At 42.5% G+C, this 15441-nt stretch overlaps 1 protein-coding gene across 1 annotated transcript in view; it reads right to left on the reverse strand.

The window, feature by feature from the left end:
- The window catches only part of itprid2 (ITPR interacting domain containing 2), a 65473-nt gene that overhangs the window by 49034 nt on the left and 998 nt on the right, over positions 1 to 15441 (reverse strand).

Consider the following 15441-nt stretch of genomic DNA (forward strand, 5'->3'; position numbering starts at 1 on the left):
GTAAAGGCATCCACCCACCCACTCAAAACCCAAATATAAAAATGCCTCCATTGTCTTTGCAGGGTTGATATGGAATAGCTAGTTGTGAGCAATACAGTTTCAAAGATTTATTTGCATTTAAAAATTATTGCGTGCAAGAAAAAAAACACCCGATTTAAAAAAAAACACTACCCGATACCCCGGTTTGCAATCGGGACAACTCCCGAGGCAAAGATTCAACCCCCTTTTGCTGGTGTTTAGTGTCTCAGGGCTGAGGCTGGCAAACAGAACATAATATCTATCATCTCTCGACGGGCCTGGTAGCTAAATGAATTGAGCACTGTATAGATATTCGTGGTACAGATCCAAGACAATGTGGCTTGACCTATAACGCTCCCTATATTATATTTGGATCCCAATACAAGAAGAGTTGGGATACTGAACCCATTACTAACCCACAATCTGTACCCTTGGAGACCTCTCAATGTAATCATGTCAAACAATTCATACAGTTAATAAAATACAACTTTATGCCCACTAAGAAATGGAAGGAGTTTACCATATGCACACACCACACACTAAATTCAATCTACATATTTTCAAAAGAAATGTAATTCATCTTCTGTACTAATAAAACAAAAATGTCTGTCTGTGCTTCAAGAAGTATCTCAATAAGCAACTGACGTAGAGACATGATTTATATCTCATCGGAAAGGTCTCGCATCTGGGAGTGACAAGGACATATTTATTTTCGGGTATCTCCTATCGCTCATGAGCTATGACCTAAAATGTATTTCAGTTTTGCGTTTTTCGCTGAGGTTACACCTAGTGGCTGGCAAGTCAAAGTGGTGCTGTGGCATCATACGTCACAGAGCACCCATGTAGTTAAGAGGAAGCGCGAACAAAATACAGAACACAGATGAAGCTAAGCCGTGGCAACAACAACAAAATTACATTTTTAAAGTGCCTTTCACGGGAGGACGCTCCAGTGATTTTAAGTTATACATTTATATTTATCATTATATATAAAGATACATAAGTGAAAATCAAACCTTTCAAGGATAAGTAGAAATGCTAGACAAACGAGAGAAGGCCCATTAAATGAAACTGAAGAACAAAGAATAACGTGGCTGCACTTCAATGCTGAAAGGACTGCAATAGCACGGCCAAAATGAGTCCTCCCACAGGAGTCCTCCCAGATGAGTATCGATAAAGATGAAATTGTTTGTCTGTGTGTCAATCTACATTCCATATTGGATCCTTTGGTTGCAAGCAGAGCTGCAATCGGTAAAGCTAGTATCACATAAACAGGCAATTCGGACTATTAAATCTATGATGGTGTATTTTTTGTTCATAAAACACTTAATCTAATCCCACTTTCCTACTACTCGCTGTTCATTTACTTTAATGTTCCTCTTTTTCCAAGCATCTATTTAATTCCCCTTTTAAAATAATCTATGGGTTTGGTCTGAACTGAGATTCGTGGCAAATAATTCCATATTCCAGCCATCTGCTAAGTATAGATTTGTTTCTAACTTCCCGTTTAACAGTTTATCTGATCATTTAAAATGTGGGCCTGATCATACTCAACAGATGTGTGGAAATAATCAGTTTATCATTTTTAAGACAAATGAAAGTATGTGGTTTGATGTAGAGATTTTCCTGTGAGTTACACAGCAGTATTTTAGATGCAGAAATACAGATCTAACACAATGTGATTTACTCTACCCTACTGTTCCGTGCACAATTACTCATTATATTGCCATATCAAAACATTAAAACAGTTTCACTATGATCAGAAGTTTTGATAACCCTGATTTCTTTTGTATATGAGACATGTGATCAGCACCATGTTACTAAGAAGTACTTGCTGTAGATATTAGAGTTGCCCTTTCAACACATACATTAAGTTACATACAAAACATAAATATAAAGATTATCTAGGTTTTTACCACCTTTACCATCAATGCAATACAAATCCAGTGCGAGAGTGATCCTTAAGCAAACTGATCAACATTTATGAAGAATGGCCATCGGGTGCAAAGTAATTGCCGAGCAATTGACACAATTATGTTGTCTTAAAATATCATCTTGTATGAATTTCACATCACTCGTCACAAGAATCTTTGTGCAACCTCATTCTTCAATCATGTTTGAACACCCTTCAGACAATTAACGATTTAATCGAGTTAGTTTAGCAACTGGGGAAAGTCCAAGCAATGTGCTGTCCCAAAACAACAACCACCCACGTTCATCGCTGCAGGAATGCAAATTGAAAAGAGATCTATGGATTAGATACCAACACAACACTCTCAATCAAGCAGGTTGCACTGAATGCTGCAGGGCTCCAGAAAATTAACTTAAATCGTTTGACTTAAATGTCGAAAGGAAGGAATGAAAACATTCTGAAAGCAGCACAAATCATCTGCTCAAAGAAACCGGTTTGTAACATACAGAAAAATGCTTCAGGGATTCTTTTAAAAACATCTTCCAGACTTATTTTCTAGTCTTGACCAGCTCGTGGTTTCACAGGTGCAGGTTGTCCTCTTAACACCCCACACAGGTCACCACTGGTCACGTGTGAGCCTTGGCAATGACTGTTTAGGGTGGCAAAGCTGAGCCTGACCTCACCCTTACCGAGCGACCACACAATGTGACCAAAGCAGGACGCCTGACTCATTTCCCCTTCCCTCACACTGGGAAGCCTGGGGCCAATTTTGTCTCCCCTGGCAACTCTGGCTGGGTCCAGCAGACTGACTACCTAGCGGGGTTTGAACCAACGAGTTCCTGGTCCATAAGCTTCAGCTCTATCCACTACGGGCTGCCCTGCTTAAGATATCCTCGTACACCAATACACGTACTCAGCTGTTAGCCGGTAAACCAAATGAACACGTGAACATTGTTTGTGGGATGGATATTGCTTGTGCAAGTTGACTACCACGTCAATGGGATTGGTAACATAGTGAGAGAGGGTGTTAATCAGAGATAATTTCTCCATTGCTGATACTCCAGCTAAATTTCTTCCTGCCAATGCCACTCGATGGTGAGTGACTGATTATCCATGCCAATGGTCAGTGAAACTTTGTTGCCTCTAACTGTTTCTCCTCCAGCCCCCGCACTGTCACGTCTGGCGTCCCCCAGGACTCTGTCCTTGGCCCTCTCCTCTTTAATATCTACATGCGCCCCCTTGGTCACATTGTCTGCAGACATGGGGTCAACTTCCACATGTGTGCGGATGACACCCAACTCTATCTTTCTGCTTCCACCCTCAACTCCAGGCCCACCGCTGTCCTGACAGACTGTCTGTCGGACATCAAGTCCTGAATGAGGGCAAATTTCCGACAGTTGAATGTGAACAAGACTGAGGCCCTCCTGATTGACTCGCGCCAGAGACTCAGCACCTCAGGCTCTGGCAACATCAACCTCCATGGTTGTACTACAACTCACCAGCCAGTCAGGAACCTCGGTGTCTTGTTCGACCCTCAATGTCTTTTCTTCCCCACATCCAAGCCATGACCCGCTCTGCCTTCCCTCACCTCCGTAACATCGCCCCACTACCTCACCCCTCAGGCCACTGAAACTCTTGTTCATGCCTTCATCACCTCCAGCCTCGACTATGCAAACGCCCTGCGTGTCGGCCCTCCCAACTCCTCCCTCCACAGGCTGCAGATAATCCAGAACTCTGCAGCCCATGTCCTCTCCCGCACCAAACTCCGTGACCCCATTCTTGCCCAACTCCATAGACTTTCTGCCCCTTTCTCTCTTTCCCCCAACTCCATGCCACTTCCCCCTCTAGTTCCACGCCAGAGTCCTCCCGGCAACCAACGGCGCAAGCAATGTCCCACAAGCACAGCGTTCAACATCAGACATCAAACTGGCACCAATCATGTTGCAGAAATAGAGGAGCTTCCTATCTGGGTGCAAAGGTCTACGTGCAGACAAATTGCCAGCAGTCATTGAGGAATAAAAACAACAGCTAATGTGACATTACCAGCAGGCCAGCAGCTGTACAGAGGTTAAACCGGTTCCCTCATCAACCTCAGTCTCTGCAAAACACTTTCCTTTTCAGAAAAAAGTATTTACAACACAGGGTTTTGCCGAGGACAAGATTCCCACTAAAGAATCTCCAACATTCATCTTTCCTGCCAACCAGGAGCAAGCGTGTGCAGCTATTGTGAACTCTTCCCAGATCTTCCTGGAATGGTAGAGGTTGAAATCTGCGGCCAGAAGCAGACATAGAGTGAATACGGTACTTAAAACAACAACCTGGTTTGTTTTTATCAGCGCAAGATGTCTTGACAACATCAATTTCCAAGCACAATCTGTTACTTTTTGACATCTGTGGAAACTAGAATTATAGTCCCATCTGAATTCACTGGGAAATGGGAACCTGCTACTGTATTTTGAAGGACATCTGTCTTGAATTAAGCCAAACCTGATCTCAGTCCAAGAGAATGAGTTACACCAATTACAGAGCAGAATTAACTATTCATTTAAGGGTAATGCAGCCTCCTTCGCAAAGGAGAGGCAGGGGAGCACTGTACTGTCACATACTTAAAATCTTCTAATCTCCGATGCGATCCTGCGTTCGATTATCGTTTTAGTCACTCGTTCCTTTCAGGACGCAGTGAAGGAAACAGGAAGAAAGGCGGCATGGGGAGCTGTAACCCGGCCAAGGTTCGCTTTGATTAAATACTTACAGCTGTACCTGGCGCATGATTGATAAGCAACCAAAGTACACATCAAATGTGTTAAAAATAAAAGCAATTATGGTTGCAAAACATGCAACGGCTGTGACGAAAGCCTGTCAAGATTCCACAGCGCACCCCGCACCACATGTGCTGGTAGACTGGGACTGAAACAATTCACGCACAGCATTAGACTATGCCCGACTGGGAAAAGTCTGCTTCAATTGCGTAATGTGCCCCAGACACATTGAGATACCTTGATAATAATAATAATAATCCTTGCATTTGATACGGAGCTCGGTCACATTGTTGAGACGTTTCAAAGTGCTTCACAGAATCTATTATTAAGTGGATTCACTGTGTACTTTTGTGGGCAAAACGCAGCAGACAACTGCGCACAGCAGTGTCCCACAAACAGTCGTGGGTTGAGTCACTATTGTTTTTATTTTGGAGGCATTATTACCCTCCAGAAAAATGATGCAACTATTATTTTAATTATAATAATAAAATTAAAAATGAAAAATACAATTCATTTTGATGGAACTAACTTCATGTATTCCGTAATTTATCTCTTTCACAAGGATGGCTATTTCCCCAGTTCTTCTCGATCAGGCCATTTCTTCCGTTCTTCACAGTTTGGCAAATATTGAGCGCAGAATAAAATCCTGTTAAACCTCCAAGTGGGTTTCTGTCATTCCAGCTATCATCCATCCACAAAGCATTGTGTGAAAGAAGGACTGATTCTACTTGATGTTATCACTATCGCATTAACTTTCTCACTACAATTATGGTGAGTTGGAAGCAGGAGGAGAAATCAATCAAGAGGAGAGACATTGTGAATCACAGAATTAAAATAAATCCACTCTCACGATAAAGCTAAATGATAAAACTTTGCAGTACCAATGTGAAGCTGAGCCGCACAGATCCAAAACAAATGAATCAATCGTACTGTCTTAAAATGTCGGCTTTGAATTTCACATCACTCGTCACAGGAATCCTTTTGGACCATCATTCTTCAATAACTTTTGGATGCACTTCAGATGATTAACAATTTAGTTGAGCTGGTGGGGAAGTGGGGAAAAGTGCAAGCAATACTCTGTCGCAAAACAATTTCTATCCACAATCATTGCCGCAGGAATGCAACTGAAAAGAGATCTAGGGAGCTCAGGTTCGATTCAACTCCAGGTCTGTATCATTTCTGATCTACGTAGGTCAACGGTGCTCATTAAAATTGACCTTAGTATCCAGTTTAGGAAGGGGAACAGACTCAGAGATAGAATTCCTGGCTACCACGTGAATCATTGCACAAAGTAATCAGAGGGCAAACACAGCCACTGGGACAACCTTCAGCGAGAGGAAACAGGAGTCAAACAAGGAAGGGAAAATAAAAAATAACACGAGAATGAGAAACCCAGGTTCATCCTTAATTTGTACAACCATTATTTTTAACCCCTTCTTACACAGCCCAGTTTTCGATAGGTATTTTAAGCGCTCCAGGACGCTACCCCCTGTGAAGGGCACTATATAAGTCCTATTAATAAGTGGTTGTGGCTCTCAATATGGTGTAAAGAGAAAACATTTCCAACAACAACAAATTATATTTCTATAGCGCCTTTCAGGTCGGGAGGACGTCCCAAGGCGCTGGACCATCAGGGATTTGGACCCGAGCAGGGGGTTGGGATCAGGAGGGGTGTAGGGCAGACAAGGTAGGAAGGTGAAGGCGCAGTCGAAGAGCAAGGTCTTGAGATGTGCCTTGAAGGAGGCAAGGGAGGGAGCGGGGCAAAGGGACTGTGGGATGGAATTCCAAATGGTGGGAGCAGAGAGACTGAAGGGTCGACCGCTGATGGCGAGGCGGGCTGGGCAGGGGACGTGGAGCAGGCCAGAGCCTGCTGAGCGGAGGGAGTGGACAGGATGATATGGAGTTAGCAGGTCACAGAGCTAGGAAGTTTTCAATGTCCAGTTGCCGAGGCTCCTATGAAAAGAGTTGCCATAGCCCCATATAAGCTGTCCACAAAAAGATTGAATTTGCAGGCACAGGAATATAACAACCTTTGCATTTGACATAGCGCCTTGTCACGTTGTCGAGATGTTCTCAATAATAAATATAATGACGATGCCGTTTGACAAATTATTAAGGGAACACAAAAGCACAAAATTTGGCCTCCATCTGAAACTTCACCCAAGAGATTTATTAAAATAAATCAACAAAATAAATCTGAGCCCCATTCATTCATGAAGAGACTCTGCAAACTCAAACATTGCTCTAAACAACCTTATTCTCAAAATAAAACCGCAGCATCTTAATCTGGCACGAGGGACGCAAATAACTATGCATGAAGAGAATAAATCATTACAAAGACTCCACTTCCATTGCTTAACACATTGAGAAGTTTTGTACTTCACATTCCTAGTCAGCTGGGAGTTTTTCTAAGTTTCTCTGCCAAGAATTGTTTACACTAATTCTTGCCATTCTATTCCTTCCACCATTTTGATCCATTCCACTAACCCGTCCGTTTTTACATGTCTAACCCCACCTCATACTCTAAAGCTCTTATATTCTGTTGCTCTTTCCACCATTAACTTCCCTCACAAAAATGGAACTTTAACTCTGTCCCTGATATACAGTTAAATTAGGTTACATTATTATTTCTGATAATGAGATCATCCAAGGCCGATACGAATACTGTCAATGAGGTTCACATAGTGTCCTGAGTGCTGAATCTCAGCAGTACTTTATAATAAGAATAATCCTTACATGTGATATATGTAAGACATTAATCATGTTTTCAAAATGTCTCAAAGTATTTCATAGGATTCACCGTAAAGTGTAGTGACTGTATATATTGTGGGTATTTGTAGGCAAAAGCTTACACCAACGTCCCCAAAACATTTATGAAATAAATGACCACTTTTACCTGTGAGATTATTTATGCCAATGATTACACACATACAAAACTGCACTGGACTGACTGAAACACTTGCGTGCTTGGGCAACCACTGTATTTGCTGAAAGATTTCTTGATGCACTGAGTGTTATACAGGATTCATTCAGCTTCCGTCTTATTCCCACGTGAAAATTCTTGCAGGATATTTCAACTATCTCCCTTGAGGTCTTCCTTTGCCTCTGAGTGGGTTAAAGTCAAACTATCAGCCAAATAGAAGCAACACTTTTTGAAAAACATTAACAAAAACATTGAAAGCCAAAGATAGCTTTAAGTAGTGCACTGAAACTTCCTGGAAGAATTTCCAGAGCAATAAAATTCAGGAATGAGGCAGAATTACAAATAATGAATTTACATACATACCAACACAGAACCAAGCCAGTTGGACTGAATGGCAAGGAAAACTATGAGTCTAATTAATTGTTGTATAGTACATGGTGTAACGGAAATCGGAGCTTCACAAAGGCCAGTAGGAAGCAGAACTTCCCAAACCATCTGCAAAATTCAACTGCGAATTAGCAGATCAACTTGGTTACCTTTTTTTTGCATTGACACATGTACTTTTCTCACATGCAATGCCAAGTTCAAAAGTTATCAGATCCAAAGTAAAACAACAGAAAGATTTAGGTCTATACAAACAGCAATGGAAGGGAATTACAAAACGTATGGAAACGTAGCCCTTTGCCAATGTGTTATAAACATTATAAAGTATAAGACAACAAGTGAACTCTAAGCCTTAGGGAGATGTGGTCCTCCAATGGGTTTCCGCATGTCAGATAACCATCTGACCAAAAAATAAAGGGATGTGGCTCATTAGACAGAGTGGCTGCCTCTTAGAGGATGCCAGGAAATGCTAAGGATCTCTGGACTGGTTATAGAGAGTGTCTGTTTGAGAACCAGTGCATTCAGCAAGTTACGTACTGAACCACATCCCCAGCTAATGATGCCCAAACTACCTGAACGCTAGGTCACAAGAAGCTGCGGTGAAACAGACCGAGCGGTAACCCTCACATGCACAGTCGGAGGAATTCTCAGGTAGACAATGTGCCTCTGACAGTTTCAAGGTTTGAACCAATGTGCCTTCCTCTCCAAGTCCCTGATTGAGATGCTCTTCTTCTCTGCAGGTTATCTGGGAGCCTTGTATCCCAGCTGGGGTTCATTTGCATCGTCTCATCTTCCTCAAAGACCCCAGAATTCTCTTTGGATGTCACGCCAGAGCACATTGTCTTTATAAGCTGCACTGTGAGAAAGTTGTAAGAAACAAACACAGGCAAAACACAGTGAACTCCTGAAATATCGTCATTCCAAGGGAAAAGAGCACAGTGATTCTATATCCAGGTTATGTAGGCAGGAGTCCTCCAGGTCTGTTGTGGGGGGGCGATGTGGCCGGGAAGATTTACACCAACACAACAGGGCAGTGAGCGGTCAGTGCGGCAGAGCCCCCCCCGAGACCCCACAACTCAGTTAATTTATTAACACTCGTTTGAGTTAAGCGCGGTACACTTTTATTTATAGACATAGAGTATTTGTCTGTAAAACAGTAACGTTTTGTCCACTTTGCTCATTTTAACAACCAGAATCACTCGGACTTTAACAGTGACAGAGAGCGAGGTCTAAAATGTCAACACACTGAGATCTTGCCACAACAGTTAAACCAGCCTTACTTGGGGCTCGCTGAGGGCAAGTGATGAAATCAAGGGGGTCCCTTATCCACAGGTTGCGTAGCAAGCAGCTGGGATATTGACAGCACTCTGATATCAGCCACGTGATGATATAAGCCGGGGTCTTATTATCAGGAGAGTTCACAGTATCAAGTTCTATTACAATGGGAGAAGAATCCTGTTTCATGACAGGCACTCTAAAGCTCACAAGCATATTAAAGGATTTATACTTCAAAAGCGCTCGTTTCACTCTGGAAGTTATTTTAACTGGAAGACTTGCAGCCGACTGCGCCTGACTATTCCTGTATTTATTCAGCGGGCAGACAGAGTGGGTGCAAGGATACGCAAACACACGTGACTGTTTTCACTGGAATACTGCAGCTCGCATAACAAGATACAGTGATAGATAATGAGTCACATCTTTTGCTTTTCCTTCCTGGAATCAGACATCTGAAATCAGCAATTCGCCAAAGGGTGTGCTGTTAAGAAACTCGCTCGATGCGAAATCCTCTTCCCCAGAATTCTAAGAATCGCATCCGTTTCGTCGAGCAAGTACAGTAAGTCTCCCCTTTCGGACCCAAAAAAAAAAACTATTAAAAGTATTGGGCGTAGGTCGACAAGAGCCGAGGCTTGAGGAACCCCAGAGTGCGCGCGTTGAGGTAACCGCTGGAGTCTAAACCAGCTAAAACCGCAAAGCTTGCCATTGAGATTGCTGTCTGGCAAAACTTTCCCACTGCTCGTCCGGCTAGGACCACCCTACCCGTTAGGGATTTGGCTTGCAGATATTTGCCCCCGGTGACTAGTCTGCCCTTCCAGGTCCGGCCGACGAGCCGTGCTGTCACGAGCGGTGCCCTGGAATACTGCAGACTCTTTAGTTTCTTTTGGGACAAGGGATAGAAAGTTTCCCCTTCCTTTTGGTTGAAGGGATAGAAATGAAGAGGTCAAAGAAGCCCCCCAAAAAAAGCAGCTCGTCTTTTCAACATGCTGTATATCCAATTTAGAAATGATAGGAAGGCCCTCACTTGCTATATTTAATTGTTTTTCACCAGGAGGCAGTGTGACAAGATTGTCCTGAAGATTTATATGACTTAAGTGCAGCACTTATGCGGAATAAACACAAAGCAGAGAGCACAAGACAGTTCTCCTCAATAAGTTTCCAAACATTTTATGGTCATAAGGCTTTCAATTGCAAAAAATGAATAAAATCACCAAAATAACAATCGATTACTATTTGCCAAAGAAGAATCAAACGATTGATTTCTTTCATTTTGCAAAAAATAAGAGAAGTTTTCCAATCCCTGGTTTACAATCTCTTCATTCACAAAAATCAACTTAGTTTTTGATTGAATTCTAAGACACCAACAAGTAACTGAAATTATTTGACAGGTCATAAACATAATAGATCACTTGAATCATTCAGGAACAGTACCTTGGGACACCATCCCAAAGTGAACGCATTATATATAACTGTAAATTTGTTGTTGCTGTTGTTGTTGAGGACTAAATCTCTCTACAAAAGTGAGCACAACCAAAATACAGATGGGCATTTTCATTTATAATACTGTAGGTTTACTTTCACTCCACACTGCAAACACTGATACAATATTTGCACATTTCCAACTGAATAAAATGTTTACAGAAGGAGAAAAATTAAGTTGAAATTGTCTTGAGCTGTCACTTAATTCTTTGCGAGTGTTTAGAAAATATCTAAATCTGTTAAATCGAAAAATTGTCATATTAAATGTCTGTCCCAATGAATAGGATTCACACGAAAACAAACCAAATATTTAAGACAATCTTAAATAATGTTGATCTGAGTCCACTTGGGAGTTAATAATAATAATCCTTGCAATTGATATAGTGCCTTATCACATCTTTGAGACATCCCCAAGCACTACACGGAATATATTGTAAAGTGAATTGCCTGTATATTTTGAGGCAGCCAATTAAACCCAATTAATATTAACAGATGACCATTCTTGTAAAAAAAATTACTATGGGGAGGGGGTTCTTTTGTTATGAACAAATGTTCATGGTTCAGAAACTGCTCTCTTACTAACACTTCCCCTAATATTAGTAAACCATTCCACCTTCTGTAAAATTTTTTTAAAAATCTAATTGTAATTTTAAAATGACTGACCTCATGTGTAGGTCTGAAACAGAATACAGGGAATGTATTTGCCACAAGAGATTCGATCTACATCTACTTGTTGCTGAATTATCAAGTCAACCCACCCATGGAAAATACATGATGCATCCTCTATTGAAACGGAGAGAATAATTTCTATGTTCACTGTAACAACAACAACAAAATTACATTTGCATGGCGCCTTTCACGTTGGGAGGAGGTCCCACTGGATTTTAATTAACAGATTATCACAGAGATGGCAGATTTTACAGTGTGTCTTTGATACACGAACTTGAACGGAAAAGAATAACCATTACAGGTAGTTGAGATGTTTCAAAGCGTTTCACAGAATATACTTTAAAGTAAACTGACTGTATATTTTGTGGGCATGATGATCCTTTGGCTCTAATGTGTTGACAGGACAGCTCTGTGCTGTGGGCTAAGGAAACTGACCCAAAACAGAAAGTCGATTTAGAAAGTATGTTTTGGTCGACAGTCAACCTGTTCCCTCTCCAATTAAGGGCAAGAAAGGCCTGGCATTTCCGTCAGTAGTAAAGCCATCAGGCTATCGTGCAACATCTAATTTGCTGTAGAATCCAAAACAAGTATCGCATGTGGCACTAACACACACCGCTGGGAGCCGTTCAAGTGATGTCTTGGAAAGCGGTACGGCAGCTGGTGGTGAAAGCTGCATGGAAGCAATCAACTGAGTAGACCTCATCCTGGCAAAGCACATTATACAATTGCGCACTGGAATGTGGATGGAGTACTCTCTCTCTCGTAACCATCCAACGCGAGTCAATTGGTAAAATGCGCTCCGAGACGCTACCCTGCATGGAGGGCACTCGATAAGTGCAAGTTGTTGTAAAAGGAATGGGAAAAGTATCGATAGAATATTGGAACCAGTGGGCGACAATCCCAGGGGAAGTAATGGGGACAACCGGAAAGGACTGCAGAGATTGCAGGGCAGCGTCAGAATGCAAACAGAGGTGAAGAGAGAGTAACGTTTTAATTGCTCAGTTTACCTCCTATGGATAAAGACTTGTAACCCAATTATCCCTTGGCTGCACTCACTGGGTTTATCCACATCTCTTGTCTCGAGCTTTTGAAATACAGCTACTTAAAGTGTCACTGAACATTGCACAAGTGAAACCCAGCGTTCGCCCCAACAAGTTTAGAATTACTTCACTCTGAAGGCTGCCCACACCCTCAACCGTTCAAAACAAGGGAAGGGATTTCTTGGATTAAACTTGTTATACAGCTCCCTGTCTTAAAACAGTTCCAACAAGCAAACCTCACCCGTCAGCAGCATTTAACCTTGCAGATGGATGCATGCAGTGTGTTATTGCAATAAGCTCAAAATCACCTTAAATTACTAGTTTTTTTCATTAAAAAACAACGCGGGGTTTTGATTTTTGCTTGTGATAACAGTTGGGTCAAGTCTTGCACTTCTGTCCTAAGAGGTTACCTGTTCACTTTGCGCAGTTGTCTCTCTAAAGAGGATCTCTTAACAGTCTGTGTACTCTCTCTCTCTCATTCCTTACTCTCTTTTATATATTTCTACGACTATCTACGACTGTTTGTGGGACATTGCTGTGCGCAATTGGCGGCCGCGTTCGCCCACAAATATACAGTCAATTCACTTTACAGTGTGTTCTGTGAAGCGCTTTGGGACGTCCTCTCGACGTGAACAGCGCTATATCAAATGCAAGGATTATTATTATTATTATTATTATTTCTCTCTTGCTCTCTCTCTCTCTGTCTGTGTTCTGCATCCTGCTTTCTCTCTATCCTCGTCTCTTTCTCTCTCTCCAACTTTTAATCTCTTCAGCAACAAGTGCTGATTTTTTTTTCCTTTGCTTTTTTTTTCCCCCTTCAGTTTATTCTTCTTTCTTTTTGCTGCCAAGATCTTCCTCTTTTCTGGGTTGGTGGTGTTTCTCTCTGGTTTCCCTGTTATCTCTCTCTTTATCCCGATCCTCTCTATCTCTCTGTGTTTTCTGTGTGTATGTGGTGCATGTACGTGTGAGTGTGTTCTCTCTGTGTGTGTGTGTGTGTGAGTGTGTTCTTTATGAGTGAAGTGCGCGTGTGTGCGTGTTCTGCGTATGTTCTCTATGTGTGTTCTCTGTGTGTGAGTATGTGAGTGTTTTTTCTGTGTGAGAGTATTCTCTCTGTGTTGTTTATGTGTGTTCTGTGTGTGAGTGTGTTCTCAGTGTGTGTGTGTGTGTTCTCAGTGTGTGTGTGTGTTCAGTGTGTGAGTGTGTTCTCAGTGTGAGTGTGTTCTCAGTGTGTGTGTGTGAATGTGTTCTCAGTGTGTGTGTGAGTGTGTTCTCAGTGTGTGTGTGTTCTCAGTGTGTGTGTGTGTGTGTGTTCTCAGTGTGTGTGTTCTCAGTGTGTGTGAGTGTGTTCTCAGTGTGTGTGAGTGTGTTCTCAGTGTGTGTGAGTGTGTTCTCAGTGTGTGAGTGTGTTCTCAGTGTGTGTGTGTTCTCAGTGTGTGTGTTCTCAGTGTGTGTGAGTGTGTTCTCAGTGTGTGAGTGTGTTCTCAGTGTGTGTGTGAGTGTGTTCAGTGTGTGTGTTCTCAGTGTGTGTGTGTTCTCAGTGTGTGTGTGTGTTCACAGTGTGTGTGTGTGTTCACAGTGTGTGTGTGTTCTCAGTGTGTGTGTGAGTGTGTTCTCAGTGTGTGTGTGTGTTCAGTGTGTGTGTTCTCAGTGTGTGTGTGTGTGTGTTCTCAGTGCGTGTGTGTGTTCTCAGTGTGTGTGTGTGTTCTCAGTGTGTGTTCTCAGTGTTTGTGTGTGTTCTCAGTGTGTGTGTGTGTGTTCTCAGTGTGTGTGTGTGTGTGTTCTCAGTGCGTGTGTGTGTTCTCAGTGTGTGTGTGTGTTCTCAGTGTGTGTGTGTTCTCAGTGTGTGTGTGTGTGTGTGTGAGTGTGTGTGTGTTCTCAGTGTGTGTGTGTGTGTTCTGTGTTTGTGTGTGTTCTCAGTGTGTGAGTGTGTTCTCAGTGTGTGTGAGTGTGTTCTCAGTGTGTGTGTGTTCTCAGTGTGTGAGTGTGTTCTCAGTGTGTGTGTGTATGTTCTCAGTGTGTGAGTGTATGTTCTCAGTGTGTGAGTGTGTTCTCAGTGTGTGTGTGTGTTCTCAGTGTGTGTGTTCTCAGTGTGTGTGTGTGTGTGTTCTCAATGTGTGTGTGTAAGTGTGTTCTCAGTGTGTGAGTGTGTTCTGTGTTTGTGTGTGTTCTCAGTGTGTGAGTGTGTTCTCAGTGTGTGTGAGTGTGTTCTCAGTGCGTGTGTATGTTCTCAGTGTGTGAGTGTGTTCTCAGTGTGTGAGTGTGTTCTCAGTGTGTGAGTGTGTTCTCAGTGTGTGTGTGTGTTCTCAGTGTGTGTGTGTTCTCAATGTGTGTGTGTAAGTGTGTTCTCAGTGTGTGTGTGTGCTCAATGTGTCTGTGTAAGTGTTCTGTGTGTGTAAGTGTGTTCTCTGTGTAAGTGTGTTCTCTGTGTGTGTAAGTGTGTTCTCCGTGTGTGAATGTGTTCTCTGTGTATGTGAGTGTGTTCTCAGTGCGTGTATGTGTGTGTGTGTGTTCTCAGTGTGTGTGTGTGAGTGTGTTCAGTGTGTGTGTTCTCAGTGTGTGTGTGTGTTCTCAGTGTGTGTGTGAGTGTGTTCAGTGTGTGTGTTCTCAGTGTGTGTGTGTGTTCTCAGTGTGTGAGTGTGTTCTCAGTGTGTGTGTGTGTTCTCAATGTGTCTGTGTAAGTGTGTTCTCTGTGTAAGTGTGTTCTCAATGTATGTGTGAGTGTGTGTGTTCTCAGAGTGTGTGTGTCTGTGAGTGTGTTCAGTGTGTGTGTTCTCAGTGTGTGTGTGTGTGTGTGTGTTGGTGGCCTCAGTGTGTGTGTGTGTTGGTGGCCTCAGTGTGTGTGTGTGTTCTCAGTCTGTGTGTGAGTGTGTGTGTGTGTTCTCAGTGTGTGTGTGTGTTCTCAGTGTGTGTGTGTTCTCAGTGTGTGAGTGTGTTCTCAGTGTGTGTGAGTGTGTGTTCTCAGTGTGTGAGTGTGTTCTCAGTGTG

The sequence above is a fragment of the Callorhinchus milii genome, unplaced genomic scaffold (genome assembly GCF_018977255.1).
Source record: "Callorhinchus milii isolate IMCB2004 unplaced genomic scaffold, IMCB_Cmil_1.0 Scaffold6, whole genome shotgun sequence".
Taxonomy (NCBI): Eukaryota; Metazoa; Chordata; class Chondrichthyes; order Chimaeriformes; family Callorhinchidae; genus Callorhinchus; species Callorhinchus milii.